We start from the raw sequence: 16,109 nt of genomic DNA on the forward strand, positions 1-16,109 counted from the left end.
TACACATTAGTACTAACAAAGATACACAATGCAACGACACGCGACACAAATCTTCAAATTGAGTCACTGCACAGACAAACAGACATACTGCGTCTGCTGCTGCAGCACAAGCAAAGCGGTGAAAGCACAGCAACAACTGCGAGCAGTGTGGTTGTACAGAGCATGTCCATTGCCGACACGTACTGACACCTTAACCAGTGCGGGGGAAACCACACATGAACACACACTCTGCCGAATGTGGTCTCAGACAAAGCCCATTGAAGCTGCTATAAATATAGTAGAACAACATAAGCAGTTGCTTTGTCTGAAAGTTTAATTAGCACAGCACCTAGAGTATTCAGAGATAGAAGGGTTGGCAGTGGCGAGGAGACGTGAGCTCCATTGCTATTTTAAAGATGATGTGTTGTTGTTGATTCAGTCGGCTTTGTTTTGATACATAAAACTCAGTGAATCACGTTTACTGCTGTTTGCGCTGTGTGTGTGTATATGATTTATGAAATGAATCTAGTCCAGGATCTACTGCCTGCACATAGAGAGTGTGTCTCTACCTCTGTTGCTCGCCAGCAGCCCCTTTGTGTTGCTGTTCAGACTGATTGAGTGGTGCGCTGTTCGGCCAACTGGGCTTCCGGCTGGTGGACTGCCCGCATCGATTGCTCGGACGAGCCTTTAATCTGGAGCAGAAAATATATAGAGAGAGATGGAGGGTGGAAAATAGAGAGCAAAAAGGTAAGGAAGGAGAGAGAGAGAGAGAGAAAGGAATGGAGGGGAGAGAAAACAGGAAAAAAGGGGAACATTAGCTTAAATGAAAGTTTATTAGCTGTATCAGTCAGTCAGTCGGGTGGGGTGGGGTGGGGTGGAGGTTTTGCCCCAGGCTCTCCATCCTTCCTCTCTATCCATACCCGCCCCCCTCTTAGCCCCTCTTTCTGCTTGTGTGTGTTTGTAAGGGGAGGGGGTTTTGGAGGCATGACGGGAAAACATTAGGTTGTTGGCGAGTCGCCTGTACACCAGCCAGTAATTGGCTTGGGTAATGGTCATGTCCAGACAAATGGTGTAGGCCCTAACCGTGTTACGAGCAACCAACTGCTCCGCCTGTATTCACAGTGTAAAAAGCCAGCACTGCTCGGATACCGAACGGCTGCAGCCGGCGTGTGTATGTGTACAAAACAAGTGATTTACTGGGACGTTTTTTTTTTTCTTTCTTTTCTCCACCTCGCAACCGATGTCTTCCGCGTGGCCTGTACTACGCGTGATTCATGATTTGCTTGCGTCCTATGTGGGAGACTACGGTGTGATGAGGAGGCAGCACAAGCCCCCCGCTCACCTCGAGGGACAAACCGACATCTGCCGGTGTCCTCCAAGCAAGTGACAGATAGGAGATGAGGAGGGAGACAGAAAGAAAAGGAGGAAGAGGAGGAGGAGAGAGGGTGGGGGGGGAGATGACTAGAGAGAGGGAGTAAGAGGATAAGTTCCATTTTTCATCCCTCCCTCTGCTCTGCATCACTTCCCCTTCTGTCTGACGGCAAGCTGAGCCGCTAATGTCCATTGTGTCTGGATGGGCTGCAAACATGTGTGTGTGTGTGTGCATGTGTGTGTTGATGATATGAATGAGAATGAAACGTATATGCTCCTACAGTAGCTATGCGAGCTAAACAGCATGCATACATGGATAAAGCTGAGTTTGCATGTGTGCGTGGGGGTGTGTGTGTGTGTGTGTGTGTGTGTGTGTGTGTGTGTGTGTGTGTGTGCGTGTGTGGTGGCAGCCCCTCAGCCATCCAGCTATCATCTCCCGCCAGACAGGCCCCACCAAGCCATCCCAGCTGGATAATGAGATCCATTATGATTTACGTGCCAAGAGGACAGCCAGACAGAACAAAGACATGTACACACACACACACACACACACACACACACACACACACACACACACACACACACACAGATCGGTGTACATGTCAGTGTGTGTATGTCTCTTACTGTATGTGCTGATGTGTGCTGCCTGCCACTGCTTCACATTTCAGTTTTTTTCCATCAGTTTTTTTCTGTGTGTGCGTGTGTGTGTGTGTGCACGTAGTTGCCTGTAGGGCATCCTGCAGTGGGTTCTCTTTTCGTTTGCAACTCGATGACCATTTCTCTCTCTCCATCTTCCTCTCTCTCTCACTCACACACTCGTTCTTTCCACCTGAAAAAAGCAAACTCATTGAAAGAGTGAGAGTCCCAAGTACAGCAACCTCCCTCTCTCTCTCTCTCTCTCTCTCTCTCTCACACTCACACACACTCTATGCCCCAGGGTCTTGCAGGCAGAAAGTGAAAGGTGAAGATTACAACTATGTGCTGCATCACACAAAAAAAGGAGACCACACAACCTCGCCCTGATTGATCAGTACCTCTGCAGCACTCTGGAGCTAGCCAGGGATTTGTTCCAAGGTATTTGTGCGTGTGTGTATGTGTGTGTGTGTGTATGTGTGTGTGTGTGTGTGTGTGTGTGTGCTGGGATTTGTTAGTGGGGAGAGCCGAAGTAGCTGTCAAACACATTTTGGAAAAGGAGCAGGCTATTGCTTCATTTCACTTTTTGGGAACGGGGGGGAGGGGATGATGTGTCAGCTGAGAAATCAAAATTAAATCTGCTGCTGCGGATGAAAATTTTAAACACATCATTTGAATTATTCCAAGGAAATAGACTGGGCGTGAGCCGACTCGTGACTGTTTCACATAAAACACTCATAGAAAATAGCAAATCAGTCGTTTAGGGCTGCAACTAACCATTTCTATTAAATCGATAATAGGTCATAAAACAGCCCGTTCACACGAAAAGGCGTATGAATGACACGATAATGCAAAAGAGCCAAACGCTCAGAGCTAGTGACCTAGAATACAATGCGAGAAAGACTGATTATGGCAGGCGGGAAGGGAGGTGGATTGATCCAACAAACACAGGACTTTTAACCAGGTGTTTTGTTTTGTGAGTTACGTTAGTGCCGTGTTTTGTAGTGACGTTTGTGACGTGTTTTCCGTACTTGTGTTACGTTGTTTCCGTACGTATTGTACTAAGACCCTCGTTAAACCCTCGGGAGTACCGCATACGAGGCGGTGCGCCGTGACCAGCTCTAGGTCGGCTTGGAAAGTGCTTCCCGGGGCTGTGGCCAAAGTGCTCGCTGTGCCCTCTCTCTCCGCCAGGGAGGGATGGAGCGTGAGAGTGTGCGATAGGACCCGAAAGATGGTGACGAGAAGTTAACGTCACACTGCCGTAAAGTGGTCGAAGCTTTGAAGCATTCGGGTCAGCCCTACTCAAGTCATAATGATATAAAACAGAGAAATCCTCTCAATTGTCTGTTTATAATGGTTATTATGGGTACGTTGTGACACACACACAAGCAAAATACAAATAAACATGAAATGCACATTCATAAAACTGCAAAATCTATCATAGTTTCTATTTCTAAAACTCTCACACACACACACACAGAGCAGCTGCCCTGCCCACTCTCTCTCTCTCTCTCTCTCTCTCTCTCTCTGTCTGAGAGCTGGGCACAGAAAACAATGACGGGATTCTCTGCTGTTCCCGCTTCATGAAGTTTTCAAAGTGACGCCAGCTCAATTAGAGGCCTAAATGCCAAGATCCAGACTGGGGAGAGATGGAGGGATTAACAGAGATGAAAAGAGATAAAGAGTAACAGAGAGAGGGGGACAATGAGGACACTAAACACAGAGGCAGGGAGAAGACAAGTAGAGTATAATGAAGAGATGGGGAATGATGGACTGTACGTAGATCGCCTAAAGGAAATGGGAAATGACAAGAAAGAACAGGTGAATAAGGAAAACTGGAGATGAGACGTTGTGGTACAAGAACGGTAGATTGAGCAGAAAAAAAGAGACAAACAAACAGCGACAGAGAGACTAATGCCAGCCGGTGACACAACCAGGGTTATTATGACCTCCTTGATCCGCCTGCCATTGCTCTGCCTTTGTAAACACACATAAACACACACACACACAATCCTCTGAGGTATGTATTTCCATCATCAAATATGATCAGCGCTACTGTCCGCGAGCCAACATTCACTCAACCGTGATAACCCCTGTGGGAACACACACACACACACACACACAAACACACACACACACACACACACACGCAAACACGCAAACACACACACACACACACACACAGCGACACTTTCCTACAGCTGAAACCATTTGACCACAACACACACACACACACACACACACAGGGTGAGCACACTGTCATCAGCCCAGGTAGCAGAGAAGGATCTGACATGCGCGGTTAAATTAAAAGGTCAGATAAATTAAATAAACATCAAAGTGAATGAGCCTTCAGATGAGCGGTGTGGCGCCTCAGAGGTGGAGCTCTAGGGGCTTGTCTCTATAAGAAAACGAGGAGCGCTCAAATTAATTTAATTTAAAGGGTAATTCCAGTTTATTACAACTTGGGTCCTATTTTCATAGATTTGGCTGCTATTTATATGGGTAATAATAACATTGTATTCACCAAGTTAATTTGTTCTGCTCCGGGAACGCGGCCACATCACTATAAAGGAGTCAGACGAGGCAAAAACACGAGCAGTCAGACGATTATAAAGCTTTTTAAAAAAAAAACTCAAGGTCAGCCAAACGTATTCAGAAGAGAAAAGAAAGGCAAGTGTTAAAATTAATAAACAAACTGTCCTTTACTGTATTAACAACCATTATGGTTTAGGCTTCTTTACAACAAGACTCGGTCAAAACCGAGTATATGGCTTAATCGTGTATGGTCAGTCTGAATTTGTGGCTAAATTGTTATACAAATAGTCAGTGGTCATGTCCATCCATCCATTATCTGTAACTGCTTAACCTCTTCAGGGTCGCGGGGGGGCTGGAGCCGATCCCAGCTGACATTGGGCGAAGGCGTAGTACACCCTGGACAGGACGCCAGACTATCGCAGGGCTGACACATAAAGACAGACAACCATTCACCCTCACATTCACACCTACAGGACATTTGGAGTTAACAATCAACCTAACCTGCATGTCTTTGGACTGTGGGAGGAAACCTGAGAACCCGGAGAAAACCCACGCTAACACAGGGAGAACATGCAAACTCCACACACAGTAATTTTAAATGTAGCGGTACATGTCCACCAGGTCCGGCGATGACACTAGCGGACGCGCCGCTTCACTCAACTGGCCGTTCAAGCGGTGACGCACCTGATCGTGGAATGCACCTGATTGGTGCGTGGTTTTCTGCTTGCCTTTTCAAACAGGAAACAACATGGCGGCCTGCTCGTAAACTTTCTGTTATTCCGTCTAAACAATCCACCAAAATCTAATTCTGAAAACATTTTAAAGCGAGAAATAGGCTATGCCACCGCTGAATCTTGTTTCATTTTAGAACTAGATCGCCTAGTTTGACAGTTTGGTCCAAGTTTCCTGAGCCGGACACGTCGCGCTGGCTCATTTGCATAAAGGACAGTTCCCCGCCTTTTTATTTTGAAAGATCAACCTTCGAATCAAGGAGGGTGGAGAGAGGAGATGTCAATCTTTCAATAAGCTTCACGGCCAATGAGGAACCTCCAACACTCGGCCGCCCACTCGCTGAGTGACAGACTTTTGGGATGGCCCTCTGCGGTCCAGCCAAAAATCACCTGACCGCTCGTTACTTGCCCCATCCGACTTTGTGGTAGCAATTGCGTGCCGTGTTCCTAAATCAGTACAGTGTTATCATAACTAGAAAAGATGAAAATAAGACTAGTTGTAATAAATAGAAGTTATCCTTTAATTTTCCAAGAAAGTGAGAACTTTTTGTACAGCAATGATAGTTGGCACAAACAAGACATTTCGTTATCAGATTTAGGTTCTTTGAAGTAAATATTCACAAGTTTTGGCCTTAGAGTTTCTGCCCTGGAGTCCTTGACATGAAAGAAAAGTTTGCCACAATGACGCACAGTGCAAAGCACACAGAATGCCATTTGACAGGGCTTTTATCCAAAGAGTCTGTTACTTTGTAGTATGGGTGGGCCCTGCAGAGCTTCTTCACATGCAGATATTATCACCATTCTCTCGGCACTTACAGACAAATTGTTGTGGTTCCAATAAAATTCCCATCGATGCGGACAAAAGTGTTCATCCCCTCCATGGTTAGCAGCTCTCTGAACTATTTCAACTTCTAAGTTGGTATGTGTGTGGGAGCTGAACCCACACAACCCCACTGTTGTGGCACATCGCAACGCTCTAACCCACTCTGCAATCAGCGCCGGCGTCGAAAACCCAAAACACATGCCGCCGTAACCAGAATAATTCCCTCTAATTGAGCACCAACAGAACAACATTGTGCCTCAGATCTCACTTTGACAAAAAACCCTAACGTCAATATTTCTCCAACAAACCAAACTCGGGTGAGCCCCCCCCCCCCTCTCCGCATCTCAATCCTCCTTAACAAAACAGCTCTTCGCTCGCTGCGGTGCCAACCCTAATCACTTCCCTCAGCACCAGGTGGTTCTCATTGACTGGGGCCCAGCTCCTCCGCGCTCGGCAAGGCGCTTTCGCCAGAGGAAATTGGCTCGTCTACACGCGTTTATTGCTCGTGAGCTCTATCGAACGGAGTCGTGCCGACCCTCCAACGTCGGGCTCTTTGAGCAGGCCCGGTTTGCTGCGCGGAAACAGCTGCTGCATCGAGCGCCGCACCATCCAAAGAAACAATTAGAAACACCCTTTTCCTATTACTCCCCACCATTAACCGCCATTGTGTGGAATTAGTGGCAGTCTATGGAATAAGTGGATTCTAATTCATGCCCCTCTTTTCATGGGCCGCGGCTGCTGCAGTGGCTTTTCCGCTGCTAATGAAGAGGATGAAAGAGAAGTGTTAATCAAACGGAGCATCTCATCTGTGGTAATAAGGAGCAGAGGAGAGGCCTTGGAGTGACTCCCTAGTGTGTGTGTATGTGTGTGTGTGGAGGAGGGAGGTGACTTTGTATGTGTATGTTTCTATGCTATTGTGTTGCTGAATCCAAGGCTGATCGTCTGTTAAACAAAAACTAAATTAAAAAGGAATGCAGGTAATAATGCATGTGCCTGGGCCTTGTTTTCTAATTGCTTCGCCTCAGCCCATAGGGATGCATGCCCCACTACGGGCCAATCCCTCTCCGATAGCAGCCTTTTCATCCCTCCCAGGCTCCCTCGTCTTGGACCGCAGCGCTAACCAGCGGGGTCTGATTAGATTTAAATGTCAAGAGAGATAGGACAATACAGTTATCTTCCAAATTATGGCCCATTAAAGGGCCTAAGCAGTGTGCCTCCCTCCTCAACTAACTAATCACCAACCAGATTCATCATCTCACAGACTGGGGCATAATTTGGGGGGCTGTGGTTTCTCTTGCTTCTTCTTCTTCTATGCATGTGTGTGTGTGTGTGTGTGTGTGCGTGTATCACACCATGTGCAAGGGCATCCAGGAGTGTCTGTAATGTATGATCAGTGTGTGTGCATGCTGTGTGTGTGTTGCTCCGGAGGGAGCTGGTTCAGCGCCCCAGGCCAGTGCCCCATTAAAGAGGAAGAGATAGTGTGAGTGAGTGTGTGTGTGTGTGTGTGTGTGTGTGTGTGTGTGTGTGTATGTGAGAGAGAGAGGAAGAGGAGAGGGGCTCCTCATTTAGACAGCAGGAGTGGCAGGCTGTGTCCCACCTGCAGCCAACCAACAGACAGACAGACAGTGGGACAGTGTCCCATCTGCCTCCTCCTAATTCACCTGCTGTCCTCAGGGTGTCATAGGGAGCCAAAATAATGGAGTCTCCATCTTCAGGTCTGTTATTTTACATATTTGTTTTACTCTTCTTTTCTTGCTATATTTCATCCTTTACCCTTCCTTCCTTCAGACACATGCTTTCCGCTCTTTGTCCTTTAATTCACTCTTCCTCCCTCACCTCCCGTCGTCCCTCTATAAGGAACCCAATCGTTGATCTGGCGTGCATTACAGTTTTCATCCCATCATCGTAGAGGTGGTGATAGTTGTGGGGAGGAGGGGGGGGACGACATATAGGACGTATAGGACTCATATCTCAAGGTGGTTTCCTTCATATCCTCGTCTCTCTTGGCTGCTTCCCGCATCTCCATTTCCTGCCCTGCCCACCTTTCAGTATTCATCTTCCCCACGTTGGATCCTCTCTCCTCCACGCTGTTTTTCATATCCCCCCCCCCCCCTTCTTCTTCCCTCTTTCACCTGATCCTTTGTCTGTTCTTTAATCTCTCTCTCTTTTCGACCCCCCACTCCTCCATCACGGAGCCACTTATATTGGGGCTCTGACTTCATACCTCAGCTGGCAATTTATGCACAGGAGCCCAGGCGATGTGCATTAGGGGCCCTCGCCGTACACGTTATGGATCGCGCTATAAATAGCTGCTGTGCGTCCTGTAAAAGCTTTTCATTACATAGAGATATCGTTTGATCAATAGAAGCCCCCGCGCTAAATCTAATTACTAAAACGACCATGGCTAAAAAAAATATATATGTATGTATTATCAAGATGTTCCAGGAAGCAGAGGCCGCCACTGTTTGGAGCAAAGAGGTTTCAAGAGGACTCTTACAGAAATAAATAACCCATTTTAAGCACAAGGTACAAGAGCTAATTAGGATGTGGTGGAAAAATAAATAAATGGAGGACTGAATGAGGAGGAGGAGCAGTGGTTGATGTATAATAGACGAAGGACACTATGTTTAAAAATAGACTCTCTGGATAATGTGCATACGTAGAGGATGAGCAACTTGATACAAGATAGATTTATAGTCATTCTACAACACAAGTCCCTTGATGCTACACAACAAAGAAAAAAATATATTTTTTACACACACAAATGTACAGTAGATGGACAAACACACGCTATGGTGCCACTGGGCCCCAGCTGAAGCTCCATGGGAGCCACTGGTCTGAGCCAGACCTTCACATGAGGTGCAGCTGTAGGGAGAAAAACTTGACAGAAAGGGGGGAGTAAAAAGGACAGAGAGAGAGAGAGAGAGAGAGAATAGGAGGAGCCCAGGGTGTCATTTCTCTCTCTGTCAGCTCCCTGCCTCCCCCATCCTCTCCCCCCCGTCACCCCCTGAGATGTGGATGCTTCGCGGGGACAATTACCGACTGACACTTCATCATGGGCCGCGCGACAGGCGCTGACGGCCCTCGTCCAAACAAATGATGCTGGGGTCGAGGTTGCGGGCCTGCCTCCGAGTCTGCCTGCCTGTATGTAGCCCCGCCGCACGGCCCTGTAGTGCATTAGCAAGCCGCACACACACACACACACACACACAGAGGGAAAAAAAGCTACATTAAAAGAGACTCCTCTCAAGCAACCTCCTTCCCTTAAGAAAAACACATTTATCAGCAGTGGGGGGATGGTGGGTGAGGCGGGAGGGGGCTTCAATAGAAGCATGGAGGGTGGGTGGGGGCGCTACAGTACTGTCAAACCCCATCCCCCTTAGGTAAAGAGAGAGCTCTTCATCTTTGTGAGGCAACTAGGACTCACACACACACACACACAAAAATACTCCCTAACCCTCCATATATACAACTAATCAGATAATGGGGTTAAACAGCAGCTTAAAAAAGCCAGCGAGGCAAAAAAGCGGGCAATCAGCGCGTTGACACCAGCATGCATCAATTAACCCGATGTCTTTGTGGAGCACAGATAACACTCTGACCCCCCTTCACAAGCACAACTCACGCCTTTAGCTTGGGTCGAGCGTAGCTAAGTTTAGATTCATAAAGTAGGTCAATTGCTAATAGTCAAAAAAAGGGGGCAGCATATAGTGTTTAAAACATAAAAAAAGAAAGAAAGAAAGACATGTGGAGGACCTGCTGGTAGCGGTCCCTCAGCTCAGAGTCTGAACCTGCAAATTAATAAACGCTGCCTGTGATCTTGGCCCGGGGAGGCCGGCGAACAACAATTGAGACAGACATCAAACGCTTGACTAACACTGAAACAACACTCGGTGAGAAAAAAAAAAAAAAAAAAAAAAAAGCTTGCCTGTCTCCAAACACGCTCACCACTGTGCACGTAGGACGGAGAGAGAGAGAGAAGAAAGAGAGACGGAGACAGCATAAACAATGAAACATTTATCAAAGCGAGGCATCTTCTGCGCTGCGCGGGCAGACTGCTAATGCAGGTGGCATTATTGTTGCCGTTCTAATACTAGCAGGCGACGAGTTGCTTCAGGTTGGTGAAAACTCAACAACAACCTGTTCCCTATTGGCACTACTTTGTGGTTGCCCTCTGCTGTCCCCAAGGAACTTCGCTTTTCATCTTTTCTCATTGTTATGCCATTCTCCCTGCATTTATTATCACATTCCTCTCATTCATACTCCTGATGTTTTCCCTATTGGCAGCCCCCCCCCACCCCCTCTTGATAAATGTGTTTATGGCATCTCTCACGTCTACAAAACCCAATGCACAAGCCGCTGTCTAAGATAAATAAAAGGAGAGCTGAGAGGGATGTGGGGGTTGGAGGGGGGTAAAAATGAAGGGCAGGAGAGAGAAAATACAAAGCGAGAGCCATACGTCATGTCGGAAAAGGCCCTTGAGAACGCTCTCAATCTTTCCGTCAATATTCAGCGCTCGGGCCTGTATATGCCATCATTAAAAAGGGGACGCGTCCCTGTTTATTTATCATGAGGACACACGGCTGACAGCTTCCTGTAAACAAGTTGTGTGTTTATATATGTGTGTACGTACATTCACTGTAGCTTTGGTAACAGCTCTCGTAACACACACTCCACTCTGTCCGTTATCTGCTAAAATGGATGGCTGTTGCTCAGTAATGTGGGGAACAAGTGATGGAGTCGGCCAGTGTGCTCTCTGATAATGGCTGTTAGAGCTCATCACTGTATACAGAGATTGAGGTTGTTTAACACAGGAGGGAAAAAATGATTTTTTTCTTCCACGTTGACTGGTGGAGAGAGAGAACTGAAATGGACTTAATGCCCGAGGTGAGTGTGAAAAGAAATGAGGTGGCGTTCGAAATGTTTTCCACGCTTAATCGACTCCGAGATAGTGAGTGTTTGAATAGTGAATGAATCTTTCGGCAGGATGTGACCTTGTAACAAAAAGGTTGCATCAAAAGCAAAGATAAGCTAAGAGCTATAGTGGCGAAAGAAGAGCTAAACAACTGCTCGCTAACAGCTGGGTCCAGTCATGCTGTCGCTCAGCCAGTAGCACTGATAACTCGTTGGAGGAAACTACTTCTTGGTATATAAGAGCAATGGCAACAGATGCAGAAAAAAGCATGCTAAATATGTATTCAAATACATCATCAGCAAATCATTCAAATAATTATGTATTGCGATATTTTTTTACAATTTTGAAATACATTTTTTAATGCCAGAATCAATATATTTGCTTAATTTGAGTCTATGCAGAGGTACAATGAAGTTGCAGCTTTTATTGTTGTAGTCTGAGTAACGTGATGTCATATCCGTTCCATATCCGTCAACCAAAACAAACCACAGAAAGTAGACAATGGCAAAAGGGTTGGCGTGCATACGACCTGCACCCTCACATTTAAATCCAAAGTGGTAAAAACTACACAACCAGTAAAGTATGGAAACACTTTGGGTTTCACACATTGCCAGGAAAATCACAGCTAGACATCATGGCTAAAGCTGCATGCTAACTCTGTCACGGACAGGTAACGTTATCGTATTGCGGTAACGTGCGGTCAAGCCAGCCGTCACTCGCATCTCCGTGGTCAAATCAGCTGACGCTACAGCTGTAGAACACCCATATACTGACATTTATGGTAAAGTGGTATGGTACAGTCAAACAGGGCTGACCATGGATGTATAAAGAGAACGGAGCTGACGGGAGAGCTAGCGACAGACTTGGCGAAGTAAGCGGAAGTATACGCGTGTGACTACGTCCGGTTTTCAAAATAAGGTGTTAACAAAGGGAACTGTATTTACAAAATACATATATGGAAATAAGATTGATTGGATTATATTCACCAGAAGTATAAAACATTACATGTACAAAATCAAAAAACGCAATAAGTCGTAATATCGAATCGCAATACTTATCGAAGCGGCACCCAAGTATCGTGACAGTATCGAATTGGGAGCTAGGTGTATTCAAGTACATCCTCAGCAAATCATTCAAATAAGGGAAACTTCCTTGTTGTGGAGCATGATTGTGCATGTCAGGCTGGTCAAGTAGGAGCAGTTGTTTGCGTACGTACGTACGTGTATCTGACCCACAGAGAAAGACAAATGGCTATAGCAGGGGGGCGTGCTTGACATTTCGGTTTCATGCGGTAATGGACGATGACCTGCCGGGGTCAGGCCTGCCAGCGAGGCAGCAGCAGAGGGGGCCCATTCCTGCACACGGCCCCATCCCTGTAACCAGACACTGGCATAACAGTGCTGGACACACACACACACACATAATCACTCACTCACTCAGTAGAGAAGAAGACGGAGAGGTTGGACCACATAGGTAGGGGTGTCATTATAGAGAAGAGACAGATGTTCGCCGTGAGCATCAGGAACAGAATGTGCTGGCAAAGTTATAGCCAGGTAGTAGGGCTGGGACAATACACCCATCTCCCGATTCAATACTATCACGATACTTGGATGCCGATTCGATATGTATTGCGATTTTTATAGCACAATTCTACAAGAGTTGCAATTCAATATTATGATTTATTGCAATTTTTGGGAAATTTTGAAAAACTAGACCATGGGAAAAAGTTGAATCATCAACTTTTGCTTTGGAAAATATCTAAATTGTTACAGTAAAAATGTTTGATTTTCAGCATGTACTGTATGTAGTCAGATGTTCTGAAGTCAAATATATCAGTCAATGTCAGAAATTATTTATTATTATTTATCCAGCAACCCAAAAATCAAAGAAAAAAGACATTTCCCTCACAAATTAGTGGTAATTTCTTTTTAATTTATAAGGGACCTGTAATGTTTTATATTTCTGGTGAATATAAGCCAATCAATCTTATTTCCATGTATGTATTTTGTATATAGAGTTCCCTTTGTTAACACCTTATTTTGAAAACCGGACGTAGTCACACGTGTATATTTCCGCTAACCTCGCCAAGTCCGTCACTAGCTCTGCTGTCAGTTCTGTTCTCTTTAAACATCCATGGTCAGCTTCGCCATCAGGGCCGTTTGAATGCATTGAACATAAATGTCAGTATATGGGTGCACTACAGGTGTAAAGTTGGCTGATTTGACCACGGAGATGCCGGCTGGTTTGACTGCACATTGCCGCAATACGATAACGTTTCTTGTCCCTGACAGAGTTTGTCTAGCTCTGCTTTTCCTGCAATGAGTGAAAGTCAAAGTGTTTCCATACTTTACTGTATGTGTAGTGTTTACCACGTTGGATTAAACATGTGAGGGTGCAGGTCGAATCCACGTGGAGCGTTTTCTCATTTCGGCTCACTGCGGCCGACTGCAGTTTGTTTTGGTTGACGGATACGGAACAGATATGATGTCACGTTACTCAGACTACAACAATTAAAGCTGTAACTTCCTTCTACCTCCGCATCAACTCAAATGAAGCAAATATATCGATTCTGGCATTAAAAAATCTATTTCAAAATCGTAAAAAAAAAAAAATTGCAATACACAGGTAAATAGATTTTGTTTCCCACCCCTGCCAGGTAGGTCAAATGTTTGCACATATTCCTGTTGTTATTTTCTGTGTAGGTGCACATTGATTCCTACAACCATGGCAACAGCACAGAGCAGTGGTGGCTGCTATTGTTAAGAGAGTGCCCTGTGTTCACCCACAACTCGGCAACAGGAGGCTACTTTATATACTGTTTGTGACAGCTTTGTGGTAATAATGGAGCCCGGGCCCCCGCTAGTGCAAGTGGCATGCTCAGTCAAGTGAGACTTTGCCTAAGAGAACACATACACACACCAGGCAGCCTCCTTCATACCTAATGAGACCGCTGGGAGAGTGGAGAGCAGGAGAGAGGATGGGAGAGAGGATGGGAAATAAAGGAAGAGCAAGGGGGGAAAGGAGTGGAACGGCGATATCATGGAGGGAGCGAGAAAAAGACAAATACGTGGAGAGAGGCAAGTAGACCAACCGCTCCAACTTTCAAGGTTTGGGATTGGACGAAGTGAAGGGGGGGGGGAGTAAAGGAGTGATGACCTGGATTGCTGCCAAAGAAGTGAGAGGAAGATGGGGGGGTGTCAGAAAAAGAGGAATGAGAGTGTGTGTGAGAGAGGGAGTTGAGGTACATTGCTAGGCTTAGCAGCGGGTGGTTATGCAATGTACACAACACAGGAGTGCAGGGGGGGGATCAAAGACATGGGGTGCATACATAACTAAATCTGACACCGTAGTGCAACAAGAGACGATGAGCAGAGAGGGAGAAAAAAATGTAAAGAGAGCAGACACTCCCTGGGGATGGAGGGAGGGAGAACGAGTACATTGGGTACTGGGTACACATCATCTTTTTTTGAGTAACAATGGAGGAGGAATGAATAAAAAAAAAAAAGATAAAAATATAGACATGCCAAAACTGCTCTACCTCTGCCTCCGGCTCTATCATCTGCTCATCCAGGCAGGTGCACATCGCAGGGTGGGGTGTGTGGGCGGGTAAGTGAGTAAATAACTCCAAAACAGGGAAAGGCTTAAATGTCCGGTGACAGGGAATACGCGCGGACAGGCACAGCTGAGCCTTTGGTTGTGCTTCCAGGGAAAGCGGAGCATGAATTATTAACAGGCGCGCGGTCTAATGAAGTGAAGATGAGCCACTTGGCTCCGTGCTCATCAGAGCAGACAACCCGAGCTTGTTTGGACTACAGTGCTCGGGCCCCGCAGCAGGTTATAGTGTCAACAAGTGACATGTCAGCTACATGGCTGCCGTGAACATCGCTCTGGTTTATTTAGGAAAACATTGTAGTGCAGGGCTGATGCTTTGAAAATAAAGGAGAACTAGAAAAAAAAGGGAAACGTGTTGCACACTTCAACACATTTTGCCCATCAGCAGAGTCTCAGCTGACTGTCTGACCGCAAGTTTATTACATATGGAGCTGGAGCCTTTTTCCTGATGTTCTTTATGGCACCGGGAAGGAAACTTAAGTACTATGGTACAGTCCACATGGAAAGGTAAAGTTAAAAAATGCACTTCCGCCAATCTGTGTCAAACATTCAGGGAGTTGAACCACAGGAGACAGTTTTTCCTGTATTGTTTTATCCTCCCCACTAGTATACTAGTATAACCCACCAGCATTATGTGAATATTGCAACTTACATATATGCAACCAAACTCTGTAATAGGGCTAGGGGGAAAAAAAATCAATACAGCATAGCATCGCAATATTTTGCGTGGCAATATCGTATCGATACTCAGACATCAAGTATAGATCTTATATTATATAAACTATTAACCTCTTAACAATCCGACAGCTGCTATTCTGTCTTTCAGAGGTTGTAGCGGGCTCAGTCTTAAAGCTACAGTGAAGATACTGATATCAAATGAAACTAGAAAACCTAAGGAATCAATTGGTACCAACCATGTCATGTTAGCTTGTCTGGAAGAATGCTAAATAACGCCTGGCATGGCCATTTTCAAAGGGGTCCCTTGACCTTCGACCAAAGGATATGTGAATGAAAACTCTGAGATGAACAGAGTGAAAACTGCATCTTATTAGATAAACACAGATGTTGACAAACTGCATAATTTGCAGTTGAAAAATGGTACTAAATCGCAATATATCTTATCACAGTAAGATTGTACCGTGACTTAAGTATCATGATAATATCGTATCGTGGGGCCTCTTGTTATTCCCACCCCTACTAACATCCTCCATCAACACATAGCTGTGCTGGAAGTGGCTGGGTCACCAGTTTAACTAGCACTTCTCTTCTAGGATTCCCAACAAATCCTGACCAATGCTGGGACAGAGGACAGGATGGAGGAGATGGAGAATATTTAGCAGTGTTGCTCCAGGGCTACAGTCACACTGCTTGGCTGCTCTCTGCCTGCCTCCTCTTCCGGCAGTCCACATGCCACTGCTAATCCCTCATAGACCCAGAGGAAGGCTTCGGGATCATCCCTCCCTGTGTGAGCTGGGAAAGACAGGAAGCTGGCAGGCACATGTTGTCTGGG

The 16,109-nt window shown here is 45.9% G+C and overlaps 1 protein-coding gene across 6 annotated transcripts in view; it reads right to left on the reverse strand.

Annotated features, from left to right (window-relative positions):
* The window catches only part of raraa (retinoic acid receptor, alpha a), a 167,180-nt gene that overhangs the window by 120,284 nt on the left and 30,787 nt on the right, over positions 1-16,109 (reverse strand). For 2 of the 6 annotated variants that reach the window (XM_037754389.1, XM_037754388.1), the window contains 2 exons: positions 9,112-9,239; positions 549-671 (listed from right to left, as the gene is read on the reverse strand). The exons of 2 other annotated variants lie outside the window; for them this stretch is intronic. The gene's annotated coding sequence lies outside the window, so the exon portion shown is untranslated. The remainder of the gene's footprint in view (positions 1-548; positions 672-9,111; positions 9,240-16,109) is intronic. 2 more of the 6 variants (XM_037754390.1, XM_037754387.1) reach the window with 1 other exon arrangement.

This window comes from Sebastes umbrosus, chromosome 20 (genome assembly GCF_015220745.1).
Source record: "Sebastes umbrosus isolate fSebUmb1 chromosome 20, fSebUmb1.pri, whole genome shotgun sequence".
In the NCBI taxonomy this organism is placed as follows: Eukaryota; Metazoa; Chordata; class Actinopteri; order Perciformes; family Sebastidae; genus Sebastes; species Sebastes umbrosus.